Source organism: Sinocyclocheilus anshuiensis, unplaced genomic scaffold (assembly GCF_001515605.1).
Source record: "Sinocyclocheilus anshuiensis isolate Anshui unplaced genomic scaffold, SAMN03320099.WGS_v1.1 scaffold407, whole genome shotgun sequence".
NCBI lineage: Eukaryota > Metazoa > Chordata > Actinopteri > Cypriniformes > Cyprinidae > Sinocyclocheilus > Sinocyclocheilus anshuiensis.
The window spans coordinates 2275088-2289260 of NW_015552593.1; the positions used below are offsets into that span (position 1 = coordinate 2275088).

Genomic DNA, 14173 nt, shown 5'->3' on the forward strand with positions numbered 1-14173 from the left:
TTTCCTGAATATTACTGATGAACTGATCAAAAAGTAGGCTACTGTTCACATGCGTTTTACTACTATATAGTATAGTAATATAGTAATAATTTAGTACTTTCTCCTGTTTTATTGTTGGTTTCCTCCTTTCTGATCATTTGGAAGGAGGATAAAAAGACAAAAAAAAAACATGCAAATAAGTTCAAACATCATTTCAATATCTACTATTTCCTGAATATTATGAAATTCAAGATGGCCGCCCCCTAATGACGTCATAATATGCTAATTAGACGAGTATATTTAAACCCCACAAACTTTCGGTCATGCCCAACATTTTTCTAATTTACAGTAGATCTCTATCTTTAAGCCCTTTCAAGCCACAAGCTTTTGAAATCTTGAGGTCAAAATCCAGCATTTTTTTTTTAAATCCCTGGCGCCTAAAGGGTTAACAAAATAGTTGCTGCTGAGCCCACATGCAATCAAAACCTTCACTTTGATTCTGTATGGAGCTTGATTATTTTCTGTTGTTAGTCCAATCACAGTAAATATAATTACTCGATGTAATTATGCAGTTACTGCTATAATTGGTTGAACAGTCATGTGTGAACAGTGAGTACTTTCTGGAGCACTGGTGCCCAATGTTCACAGTCAGTGCAGTTGATAATTTGCTGATCTTCACAGGTCTGCTTGTTAGTAAGTCCAGTTGCAGAGAGAGTTGTCCAGTTCTAGATGCCTGATAAGGGCATCCGGTTGTTTATGATAACAGTGAAAGATTGGTTGTTATTGGGACTAGTCAATTTGATCACTGCTGTAGAAAACTTGAATTGACTAGCCTCAATAACATCCCATTTAATGTGTGTAAAAATATATGAATAATAATAACACTGAATAATATTAAAAGTGTGCTAGTGTCAACCATCCTGTCCAACCTGGAATTAAAAGCAAATGACATTGTAATGTTATTTCTCTCAGTATCTGTATCCTTACAGATTGAATGGCTGGCATTAGTTAGAGCCTGATCTATAATACAAAGAGGTTTTTTTTAATTATTATTTGGCCATGACCTCAGTTAATTAATTTATATTTTATTGAAGCAATCATTGTTAGGCTTAAGGTAGCATGAAGGTAATCGTTCAAAGGAGGAAACAGAGATAAAGGAGATTTTGAAAAGACTAGAATTTAAACAAATCCCATTAAATTCTGGACATGTCAGTCTTGATAAACTGAGAGTTTTCACAAGAATATTAGAAGTGCTAATCGAATGAAATCACTGCAAGCAGAAGCAATAATCAAGGAGAGGCACTCGCCGTGCATGTTGATTGTTAAAGCGACTTCTTTTTTTTTTCTTATGTTTTCTAACAACCTTATGTTATAATGGAATCATGGGAAGAGACTCATTTTAATGTTTTGCCCAATGTCATTATTCATAAGAGAATTCTGAAAGTTAAATTTGAAGTTTGAATGTCATTTCAAAATCATACTCTTCTTTCCTCCATGAAAATAACAGTGAATATCATAAAAACAGATGTGATGGTAAAAACCTTCTTCTCTCTCTTCATTTTAACATGATGTCTGCATGCTCAGTATTATGATTCCATGCACAGGGAGCACCAATAAAACATGATCACTTGTGACAAATAAACCAATGCAACTTTTGCAGGTACATAAAGTCAGAAAACATAATCTCTCCTTATGGAATGTATTATAGCGAGCTGATATTTCTTCTGCCTCTACACAAAATGGGTTTTAAAAGAAACAGAAAATGAAAATAGCAAAAAGTACCATGTTTTTGATAAAGACATCAAGGTACTAGCATTGTTTTTGCACAGTGGTACATGAATACTGTATGTTAAATAAACTGTGCACCTAACATATAAACACTAAAATAATCGCTATAAAACCACTACCTCAAAGTAATATTTAAAAAAAGCTTGTGTAATCAAGTCTACCTAATATGGTCTTCATGTAACTGACTAAAAAAGTTATGACCAGTCCAGAAAAAAATAATATGACTCACTTCTAACAAGTCTTAGCATTTTATGCAACCAGCCCCTAAACCTATAGCTGATCTTCTGCAAAATTATTGCCTATGCAACGAGAAATTGAAAAGCACATGGTGCACCAAAATCATCAACAGCAACATAAAAATTTCACAACAAAACATTATAAACAGCAATAAAGAGAGCTGATACTACTACTGATTTTAAATTAAACTTGAATAAAACCATTTACATAGCCTCATAAATCCCCATTATTTGGTAACATTTACTGCCTGGCAAGCAGGAATTGTCAGATTCAATCAGAACTCTGAAGTTTGGCCAATTAAGCAATAAGTATGGGGAATGATATTCTTCTAAAACTTGCCCTGTCAATTTGTTAAACTTACAGTACATTTGAACTTCCAAACCATACTACTTTAACTACAATAAGATGACACAGCATGAAAATGTGAATACATTTAAAAAAAAAAAAAAAAGAATGTTGGTAACCAAAGAGTTGCTAGGACCCAATAGCCCTTTTCACACAGCAATATCAGTATAATGCCGGAACGACTTTACCGGTAAATACAAAAATGCGCTGTTCACACAGGCAACAATGTTCTGTCTTTTTCCTGGAAAAGCACCATTCACACATCAGTTTCAAAATACTGATACATTCTGTGACATCATTAACCGGAAACTACCTCTTAACAGCTACACCTTCCGGTGTTGTGTTTGTAAACATGGAGGGGAATATGCGGTCAGTGTTTTTGTTGATGTTTTTATTTTTGTTTCAAACGTTCACATTCATGCAGTTGCTTTAGGCCCAGAGACATCATATTAGATGACTTTTGACATTTCTTTGACTTCCGTAAACAGCGTGTGGTAAATGTGTCATCTGCTTCAGAATTTTATGATTGGCCCAGAGTAGACGTCTTATGTTAGTGCATTCCGAAATCATATGTGCTTATACCGGTAATCTTGTTCTACGTTTACACAGAGCACATTACTGGTTATTTACTGGTAGTGTTACAACTTCTCATACTTGTAAATTGTCAGAACTAATTTACCAGTATTTTTGAAAAGGTCCTGTTCACACACAATCTCTTAACGGTAATTTACCATGTGTGTGAAAGGGGCTATTGATTTCCAAGTCAATGGGGACCAGCAACTGTTTGATTACCAACATTCTTTTCTATCTTCTTTTGTGTTCAACAGAAGAAAGAAACTGATGACAGAATCTTCATTTTTAAAATAACTATCCCTTTACATAGCACATCAGGATTTACATAAAAGTATCATGGTATTACCAACATGCATGATACTACCACACAACATTTCTGAAGAGAATCCATCATTTGAAAATGTTTTAATACTGTAGCATGCTTTTCTGTTATATAATATTACCAAAAACAGTTTTTTTGTGGTGGTTGTTGTTTTATATTTTTTTTTGTTTTGCATTTGCATTTCACAGCAAAGAGGTTTTAAAGGTCTAGCATCCTCTCATGCACAGAACCACTGAAAGCGCCGAACAGATGCATCCTCATGAGCATCAGGTAACTATAGAAACAGACTCAACTCAGCTGCTGTTGCTGCAAAACCTCCGCCCACTTGCAAACATCACAATAAACACTCCAGTTTGTTACAACATAATTTGCATAAAATGCTTGCATGGATTTATTAACCTCTTTATGTCGGGCATTGGTCTGCAGCATGAACTTAAGGAGCAAGCACTTGTCGTTCTAGGAACAGACAATAATGAACAGATGGTGGCTTCAGTAGCCAGATTAAGCACACAAAGCCGTGACGGGACTGTGACAGTCAGGAAAGATGTTAAACAAGTTTCAGTGCTTTGAATTCACCTGGAGAGCTGTTTGAAAACCCAACGGGACAAACAGAATCCTTCCGGTTTGAAGTAGAACTTTGTAAAGTAAGTTAATGGCTTCTCATTGACATCTCTATTTTTGTCATGCACATCACCTGGATTCTAGAAAAAGCATTAATTCAGAGATTTCATTTGATAGAGTAGATGTTTCACTTTATAATCGATGGCTGTGAGCTGATAACAGCTTAAAAGGTATGTCATAAATTGTGAATAATACTAAAAATAGTCATCAGTATCATTTTGCGCCTTCACAGAGCGCACAGTAGATTTATCAATACTGCGCTCCTGTCATATATCATAATTATAGAGCTGATGGGTTGTCAGTGGGAAAGATAAAGTTACTGAATTAACTGAAAAGCTCATATTCCTGGCCTGGGCCTTTTATTAAACATTCAATATGTGTGTCAGTATTTTTGTGGAGGAAGTGGCTTTACTGCCATAATTTCTTTAAAACAAAGAATTACATGGATTGGAGTCCTAAAGCATATGCTTACCCTCAACATTACTCTGGACAGAGTGTGAAGGCACAGAATAAATTCACAACTTTGAGTGCTTCAAGAAATGATTAACCATATATAAAAGCATTTGGATAATTGGACTGATTCAAAAATCGATATTGTGATCATATGAATAGCCATTAACAGCTACTTCATCATGTTCTCCCTCACAGCCTTTTAACCTGCAATCTTTCTCTCACTCTTACGGTCCAGGTAACGTTTTTGCTGATTCAGACCCTTGAGAATGAGGGCTGAAGCAATATTCTTCTGCAATGCTAAATGTGGGATGTGATTTTATACTGGCTGAAAATGTGATTATCACAGTTAAAGTTGAGCATCAGGTGGTAAAGAGCGCTCAGATATTGGCTTTTCTGTTGCTATCAAAATGTTGATAGCAATTTCTTCATGAACTGTCAGTCAAGATTTTGCAAATGGGTTTTTAAATGAACCCAGCATGTGATTTTTGTTCAAAACATTTCAGATATCGTAGTATTATCCAAATACAGCCCTGTATAAAATGCCTATGGTTTGCCAGGCATACCGTCTGGATAAGAAGGCCCACATAAATGAACTACAATACACCACATATATTGAATTTAATAGACTTGTGTCAGAAACGCTATTCATGTCTATCTCTAGTCAAAAGGTTACTACTCAGCTCTTGAGAAGGGCTTAGACTGCCAGTGCTGCAAGGCTGTTCAAATAGCAGGTTAATCATGATTTATCTTTGGGACTTTTGTGGCATCGATTCTGTCTGACTTTCCAAGGCTCTTCTTTCTGGTTTGAACACTGGACACAAATGGGAGCACTGAGGATTATTCAGAGCAGAGAAATAAGAACTGAATCTGAACAGCAATATTCTGATGAGAAGCTTTAGTAAACGTATTTATGAAGTACTTAAAGATCTATATCAATAATTCTCAATCCTGGTTCTGGAATATGGGAAACATCAGTTAACTGAGAATCACTGAACTATATGTTGACATTTATTCATTTAGAAGAGGCTTTTACCCAAAGTGATTTACATAAGAGAAACATCACAAGCAATCGGTCATAAAACCAACAATATCCATAGTATTCAATGTTAGGTTTAGTAAGAAACCTAGATTAGTAAACTAGATAGAGGTAAAGCCTATATAGACTATTAAGAGTTGAAAAAGCCTGTGCACCTCAGAGTAAAAAAATAAAACAGGTAATCATGAGATAAAGCTAATTATAAGAAATAAGGTCACATTGTGAGATTTGTAGTTACAATTTATGGGGAAAAATGCCACATTGGCAAGGTGTAAAGCTGAAATTATGAGGGAAAAAATGGCTTACATACAACCTCAAGTACTGTGGTGAGTTTTATGTACATAGCTTAAAATAAAAATGTACAATAAAATAAAAGAAAATAACAGTTTCTAATGGAAGTTTATCATTTTACTTTCTTTTTTTTACTCCTACATCATATGTACATATGCAATTATGCAGTAGATCTATGAAAGATTACAGTTCATTACAATCTAGTTGTCTTTGTTAACATCGTGATGTGCTGGCCTCTATTTTGTAACTAATAAATGGTCTTGTAGGTTATGAGGGTCACAGAAGATGGTCTAGATATGTCTGTTGATTTGTTGTCTGTTTTGTGCATGTGTGAGCAGCTTCCTTGTTATCCGTGCTGAATGCTGAAGAGTGAGTGAGTGAGTGAGTGACGTGACATGTTAGGAATTAGTGCTCTGCATTTAACCCATCCAAAGTGCACACACACACCGTGAACAAACACCCGGAGCAGTGGGCAGCCATTTATGCTGCGGCGCCCGGGGAGCAGTTGGGGGTTCAGTGCCTTGCTCAAGGGCACCTCACTCGTGGTACTGAAGGTGGGAGAGAGGGCTGCACATTCACTCCCCGCACCTACAATCCCTGCCGTTACGAGACTCGAACCCGCAACCTTTGGGTTGTGAGTCCGACTCTCTAACCATTAGGCCACAACTTCCCCGAGACAGCAGCACAAGACAAGAGACAAGAGACATCATTGGCCAGTCTGGCAGCCCATATTTGTAAGAAACCATTAGGCCTCTTTGTAGCTCTTGTTAGCCATCCCATAACAACCCCCCCTGCCTCAATCAATCAGGTTATTTTTAATGGCTTCACATAATTTGGAACACAATTGTGCTTCTGCATTTAGTCTCTCAGTATAAAGCAACACTTCACTCTTTTGGCACAGAAGGGCCCTTTTTCAGGTCTCCTTTTTCCTTCGGAGCAGAAATAATTAACTTCTGATTGCGCTATGATTAACATCCCCACCTCCTGAGCGACTGGTCCAAGCTCCATAGAAAAATATGCTTTTTGTACAGTGAGATAATATCTGTCCAAGCAGATTAACGATGTGTCCAACCAGTATGTCCGCTTCTTCGGCGGGAGACCCTGTGCTCTAATTAAAGTCACATACTTTCGGAGAAGATGAGGTATTTGCATAATTACATTACACAGCAGTGGCTGTTAATTTCTGATACACTTTGAAATGCCAAAGCTCGAAGGAACATAATTAGAAATCGGAAGTTGACCGATTTCTTTCAGTGTCCATTACTTCATAGTCTTGCTTCAGTGTGTTGCCTCATTCCACTTGCCTTTGTTGAGTTGGAGCATAATGTCATCATTCCTCCCATCAGTGTTCATGCTGTTTTCAGGGTGTCTAGGCTTTGAACTGCTGAATCTGAGCTTTCTCATGTCCCTGTGGCATCCATCTGCCAGTAGACGACGTGGTGAAAATGCAGTCTTGCCTCTGGCTCCACACACAGGAAGACTCTCAGTTCTCTATATCTGTCAGCTTTCCATCTATTCGCTTTGATCACGCAGCTCTGGGATAGAGATCGCTTCTCTGTCGAGGGGACACACAGTTCCTTGACTGATATGAAAAGAGTTAGAAGTTAAATGCAGGGGCAAGAGAAGGGTTTGGACATGCGGAAATACTCAATGAACAATTAACGCTAATCTTGTTTCAATTTTTATTTCAATCTAATGAGTCTTGTTAGAAATATCAGCTATCTTCCTCTGTCATGGTCAGTATACACATAGTACAGTGGCTCCAAGAAAAATTTGGACATTTAAGCTACTCTCAGATAGCAAAATGTCAAACCAAGTGGCATTTATTTAGGAGGGAAAAAAGCTAGCACAAGCACAATTTTAAAGAGAAACATCTGACAAAAAAGTTTGAGAGAGAAGATTTTAAATGATAAAACAATGGATGTACTGTTAAAACTTAAGATAAAATGGTTTGGACACTTTCTGGTTGTCAGATTTACCAGATTCTGCCCTAACCTGTCCACACTGAGCACAAAAATACAATGCAATAAGTCCAACCAGGAGAGTTCTTGCTGTTTGCACAGCATGAAACGTTTATATTCTAGGAACATGATCTGTCAATCACAAACCTCTTAGCTCCTCCTCCTTTATTCAGCTTATCCAATAAGAATGTGTCACATCCAATGAAAAAGAGTCATCACTATTGGTTATTCTTACCATCATTCACAGATGAAGGCATGGGAATTTTGAAGGCACAGAGATATCTACATAACACTATTCTTTTATCTGCCTTACAAGCCTGAGCAGGACCTGAGAGAGCAAGAGACTCGGTCTGATTTAACTCCTCTTTGTGGATGACATGGAGGGATCAGGTTGCAGAAACTGTGTGAGACAGAGAGGGAATATTTTATTTAGCACTGTCACTTGCTGTTTCTACCTAGGGAAGCTCAAGCTATGCTAACATCACACATGGTCAGACGTGAGATATGAGCATGTAAGTAACAAAACACGAGGTAGATGAAAACCTCAGGAGGTTTTCACAGCTTTTAGTCCATGCTTGTTAGATTTGAGTCATTCCACATGGTAATGTACTCCTAAGTTTTAGAAAACCAAACATCCTGATGACTCATCATTAGATTTTACCCCCAATCAGACTCTCTTGAATGAGAATGTCCCTCCTCCTAATACCACATGGCACTTAGAAGCAATAACAAGTAAACTCTTTGACAATTTACAGGGTGATTCAATAAATACTATAAGAACTCTCATGTGACTTAATTTACCTACAATGCTGTGAAAAATAAGAACACACCATGAATAAAAAAAATCAACATGTCAGGACATACAGATATTGGATTGGCATTTCACAAGTGTCAACGGAGAAAAGGCTATATCATTTAACAAACGACACTTGAAATTTTGTACAAACATGTTGTAATGATCTGTACAATGATGGTAACACCCATATTTAGCAATCTAAAATTGATCAAATATAAAATTAGAAATTGGATGCATCAATTAGTAGAAACAAGTGGAAATTAGTATATCATTTAAAAAGAAGGTCTGGTTTTGACATATGCAGTAGCATCATGCCAAGTACCGTATGGTACCGTCATGCCAAGATCAAAACAGCTGCCTGAGTCTATCAAAAGGAAAGTTACTGAGGCATGTTATTGAGAAAGTTTTAAAAGTCTCTAAGTTTCCTGCCAAGGAGCAAATACCTGGTAAATATGGGGGTACACTTATTTATTTATTTTTTTACACAGAGCACAATTGAACTGAAGACATTCTTGTTGAAGAAAATACTTAAAAGATACGTTATCACTGTCATTTGAGAAATGTATTATAATCTTCACCCATCGGTACTGCCAAAATAAACTTCCAGTATCAACATGCCCACATACAGTATATTGAAAAAGGACTAAATGTTTCATGGGGTGCACTTCATTTTTCCACAGTATCACATTTAATTGCAATGTCCTGTCAGATCAGATTAGGTATAGGATTAGGTAGCTTTCCATGCAAGGCTACAAAATATTAGTTTCAAGAGACCTGCATATGGCAACAACAGCTATAGGAATAAGTGTTCCAAGACTGTAACAGCATATGTGAATAGATGTAGTTAGATAAGAGGTTTCAATATGTTTGTTCTTAAAGGTCCTCATAGGTATGCTATTGACATAATTTAGAACAATTTTGATTCTACTAAAGTGGTATAGACTGTAGATCCTATAATGGCAAATCAAAAGTGGAAATTGTCTGCCTATGGTAAGAGGCCATTAAAGTCATTTCTATGATTGAGCTATAGACATCAAGGCCTCTAGTGCCGGCTACTGAATCTACAGCACTAGGCAAGGCAAGGCAAGTTTATTTATATAGCACATTTCATACACAATGGTAATTCAAAGTGCTTTACATAAAAGAAAAGAAAAAAAAAGAAAAACTTTGAAAATGATAAACAAAAAATGATTTAAGAGGTTTAAAATGAATTTAAAACGGTTAAGAATAGAAAACGATTATACATAAAATATAGTGCAATCAGTTCGGACATCGCACAGTGCTCATTCAATAACAGGTATCCATTTGAGTTTAAGTACTTGTTCAGCTGATTAAAGACTACCTTTTCAATAATGTTTCCTATAAAAGGAAGATTTGATATTGGTCTATAGTTGCTCAATAGCTACAGTGCTCTTTGTTATGTTAAAGGAATATATCACACAAAAATGGAAATTCTGTTATTTACTCCCCCTCCTGTTCCAAACCTGTATGTCTTTCTTTCTTCTGGGGAACATAACAGAAGATCTTTTGAGAAATGTCAATACAATGGAAGTAAATAGTCACCAAAACTGTTTGGTTACAATTTATTATCTTCCTGTGTTTGGAAAAAAATGCATACAGGTTTAGAACGACATGATGTAAGTAAAAGAGCTTTTTCAGAATTTTCTTTTTCATCCCTTTGACAATCAAAGACAACAACAATATGTTTCTGTTAAAATCAATTCAAATAAAGGCAAATGCAATTTCATTTCAGTCTACACAACTAGGAAAAGTGGGTGCAACACACCTGGCAGTACCCTCAGTGACTATGACAAGTGGAGCAGCCAGTTACTGCCCTCCTTGCCACTCGTGGTGAGAGATTTGAGGGCAATGTTTCTTCCAGGCAAGCAGTCCAAGATTGAGAGCACACAGGAAAGGAGAGTCAAATGTGACTGCTCATTAGTTTGACTAGCCTCATGCAGGCAGGTAGAGCAGAGAGCTGGCCATTTTACTGAAGTTGATTCCCTGGGGGCAGAGCGAAAGAAATCTTTCCAAGCTGTGAAAGAAATCCATGGTTGTGCAGGGTTGTGAAAGAGCCCTGAAACTACATTTAAAGCTTGAGCCACTCAATGTATGTCATATTTGCTGGAGGTTTTCTTATTTTGTATTCAATGCACAAGTTCCTTATTTATCCAGTTTCACAACTAATGCAGATGCCTTTTATTCATCCACAGGAGCTATGCCAACAAGTTAAAGGAATAACTCACCCAAAAATAACAATTCTGCGATTATTTACTCACCCTCATGTTATTCCAAACCTGTATGCTGTTATTTTTTTCTGGGGAAGACAAAAGTTGAAGAATTCGTTGTTGTTTTTTTTAAGAATTAAGCTCCTGCCCGTACAACAACAGTTCAGAATAACCATGTTTTTCAGTCTCATCCTGATGTGACTGCATTCTGATGAACATTCAGTTGGGTGCTATTGTTCATTTTAAAACCTAACATTGTCAAAATGTACAGATTGCTTAGTTAAGGTTGCTTTCTGAATCTTTTGACTGAATCATATTTTGAAGTTGTGAATGTGAGTTTACAGTCTGTTCTAAATGTGATACAATAAAAAAAAATAGGACTTGTTGTCATGATGTATCAAATATTGTTTCCTGGTCCAAGCCTCTACTCCATTTCAAGTGAGAATACTATCTCATTAGCTGTTTATAAGCCCTATTCATGTATAACACACTTTTATAACAACAACAAAAACGCTAAAAGTGTACGCTACAGTCTTTTGACTCATGGTGTTCCAGAAACCAATATTTTAATGATTCAGAAGATATGAATCATTGTGGCCAGTGGAGATTTCAGTATAGATATATACTCAATACGTCACAATCATGACTGTTCAGTAGTACTACAGCACACCATAAGTCTATATTAGCACGATTTGTTGTTTTCTTTTGAAATTTGATAGAGTGTTTGCACCCGGACTTAAAAAACAGATTGAGTTCCCATGTAAAAGAAAAAAAAACACAAATATACAAAGTGAACAATGTAGTCCGATTGCGTGCAAATTACTCTTCAGTGTTTGACAAAAGCATACCGATTCTTCTACAAACAAAAAAAATTCATTTGTATGTGAAATAGTCCTGTAGCGCTATGTGTTACTTTGAGATATTTCTGTTTTCAGTTTTCAAGGCAGTAATCATGCTATTTTTGCAACATGCTACATTATTGCATTGTACATATTTGCTTACAAACATATACATGCTTGTTTTCCAGTCAAAACCTACAGTTCAAAGTTCCAGAAAAGCATCTGGCTGAAGAAACGCATCAAGTGGCTAAATAAAGAAACAGTCAAGATTGAGGAAAGACAAACATGAGAAACCTAGCTATCATTGCCTTGCTGCTCAGTTGTGTAATAGATGGCACTGTCTACAGCCAGGTAACCTGCTGCAGAGTCACGTCTCATGAATGGCACACTCAGCCAAAGAACATCAGCGTGAAGTGGACCCTCATGGAGAACACCTGCAGCAGCTTGACCCAGTGCTGGAATAGACAAACAGAAACAAATGGACGCTTGTGGACAACTGGGCCATATGACTTTCCTCAGCTTTGCCCACTGGAATTTCAACTTGGAGATGTGATGTTTGTTTCTGCTGACAGAACGCTGGAACTATATGGTATCCACCTAATCAATGTGTCCAAAGAAGAGTTTGAAAACCTCTTGACTTTAGAGCCATGAAAGGAGCAGTTGGTGTTTGCCAACAGTATTAATAGCACTTTGCAAGTGGAATCGAAATGGCTGATGTCTGGTATGAATTACTTCACGGTCGTTCATAGAGGCAGTAGTCATCTGTGTAGGCTTGGCCTACGCATTGCACTTCTGGTAAAGCCTCAGTACTGCCAGAGCTCACCTCTTCTCCGTCTGTGTTCGGAAATGGTGAATGCAGAACTACATTTAAAGATGATTCATTTAGCTGTCAGTGCCACAAACACTTTTCAGGACGTTATTGCGAGAACCTTGATGGATGCTATGAACAGCCATGCTTAAATGGAGGCACCTGCCTGAGCAAGAGAACAGCCTACACAGATCTCCTACCTTATGAATGTCTCTGCCCAGCTCCATTCACAGGTGAGGATCTCTAGTTTGCCAAAAAGAACATGTGTCTGTTATTTAATACACCTTTTGCAACTTAAAGGCATATTGCGAGTTCAGTGCAAGTTAAGCTCAATTGACAGCTTTTAGAGTTATGCACCTACAATGGAAGTACTCATGAGTTAGAATTTAAATTAAATTGGCCACACTCCACGGAAAGTTGGAAAGACAGGAAGAATAATTTATGAATGCAATTTTTTTTTAAAGTAAGCACATGTAATGCATTCTAGAAAATTAAATTTTCTTTAACCCTAGTCCACAAAAGTTCAACGATTAAATATGATGAAATACAATACTAAATACCTTTCAACCATTCAAACCTCCAATTTTAACTTTTAAATTTTCAAACTTTTAACCTTTGAATTTAAGTTAATTTTATTTCAATTAATTTGAATGCTTCCTTAATGTACATTCAAAATGCAATTCTGATTTATGTTTGCTAATTTAAATCGAATTCAGGAATTCAAAAGGTATTTTTAATTAAATTATGAATGGTGCACAGCACTGTTTATTTCCATTGAAAATGCCTAACTATAACCCGTAATTTGTGCTTAAAAATAAAACTATGGGACAAGTAGAAAATATTTTCTGTTGTAATAAACATTATGCCACAAATGCTGCTGACTGAGCTTAATGTTAGCTTAACATCCCTTTAATGCAGAGTCCATTATGAATCCATGCTGACCTTTCAATCATAATGGATGGGGGGAGGTTTAATGGGTGTTCACCCACATACAGAGAACAGCCTAGTTTCTTTGAAGACACTTATTTATTATTTATCTGTCATAATTGCAAGTGTTCTACATTTAGCACTGTGCAATTATATCAAAACTACAGTAAAGCCCCTATGGACCATTTATTTGAATAACCATTTAAAATGATTTTATCTCCCCACCCCCATCTCTTTAGTTCTCTAATCATGGTAATTATTCTCATATGTTTTTGTGCCACCTGAAAGCATTTTTTAATTGCGCAATACTTTATAGTTTTCCTCCTCCTACCATTTAATTTTCTTCTCCCAGTCTTACTTGTCAATAAAATCGGCATCCAAATGTTGTTTAAATGTTGGTCTCTTGGTGAGCACCAAGGAGAGTAGAGTATTCAAAGTGGTGTAATGTTGTCATACTAGTTAATGTGGTTTGTTTTTATGTCTGCTGAATAATTCATTGTACTTCTGTTAGAAGCACTGGAGGCATTCCTTAGAGACCGCTGGGTAACATGCTATCACAACTAGGCCAGTGTGATCTGAGTCACATTAAAGCAGAAAACTGAAATTGATCACAGTTGGTAAATATATATCATAACCAAGTCACTCGCTCCATCTTCAGCTCAAACACATTCATATTTTGAATACATGCTTTTCCGTTACACAATTTGTTGAAGAGTTTTAATACTGAAAGCAAATACCCTGCACTTAATAGCATTCAAGCAAATACCACATTCATTTTAGTTACTGAAATATATACATATATATATATATATATATATATATATATATTTGTATTTCTTTAAACAATATTTTTTAACACAATACATGTCATTAATGTAGGTGGAATATGTGCTTACTTGTCATGAAAGTAATGCAATAATGCAAAAAATCCTAAACATTGGCTTAATTTTTCTAATGCAAAATATAGTT

The 14173-nt window shown here is 36.4% G+C and overlaps 1 pseudogene; it reads left to right on the top strand.

Moving 5' to 3' along the window:
• Positions 1-3790: 3790 nt before the first annotated feature.
• Positions 3791-14173, top strand: part of LOC107665563 (protein eyes shut homolog) — a 218051-nt pseudogene continuing 207668 nt past the window's right edge.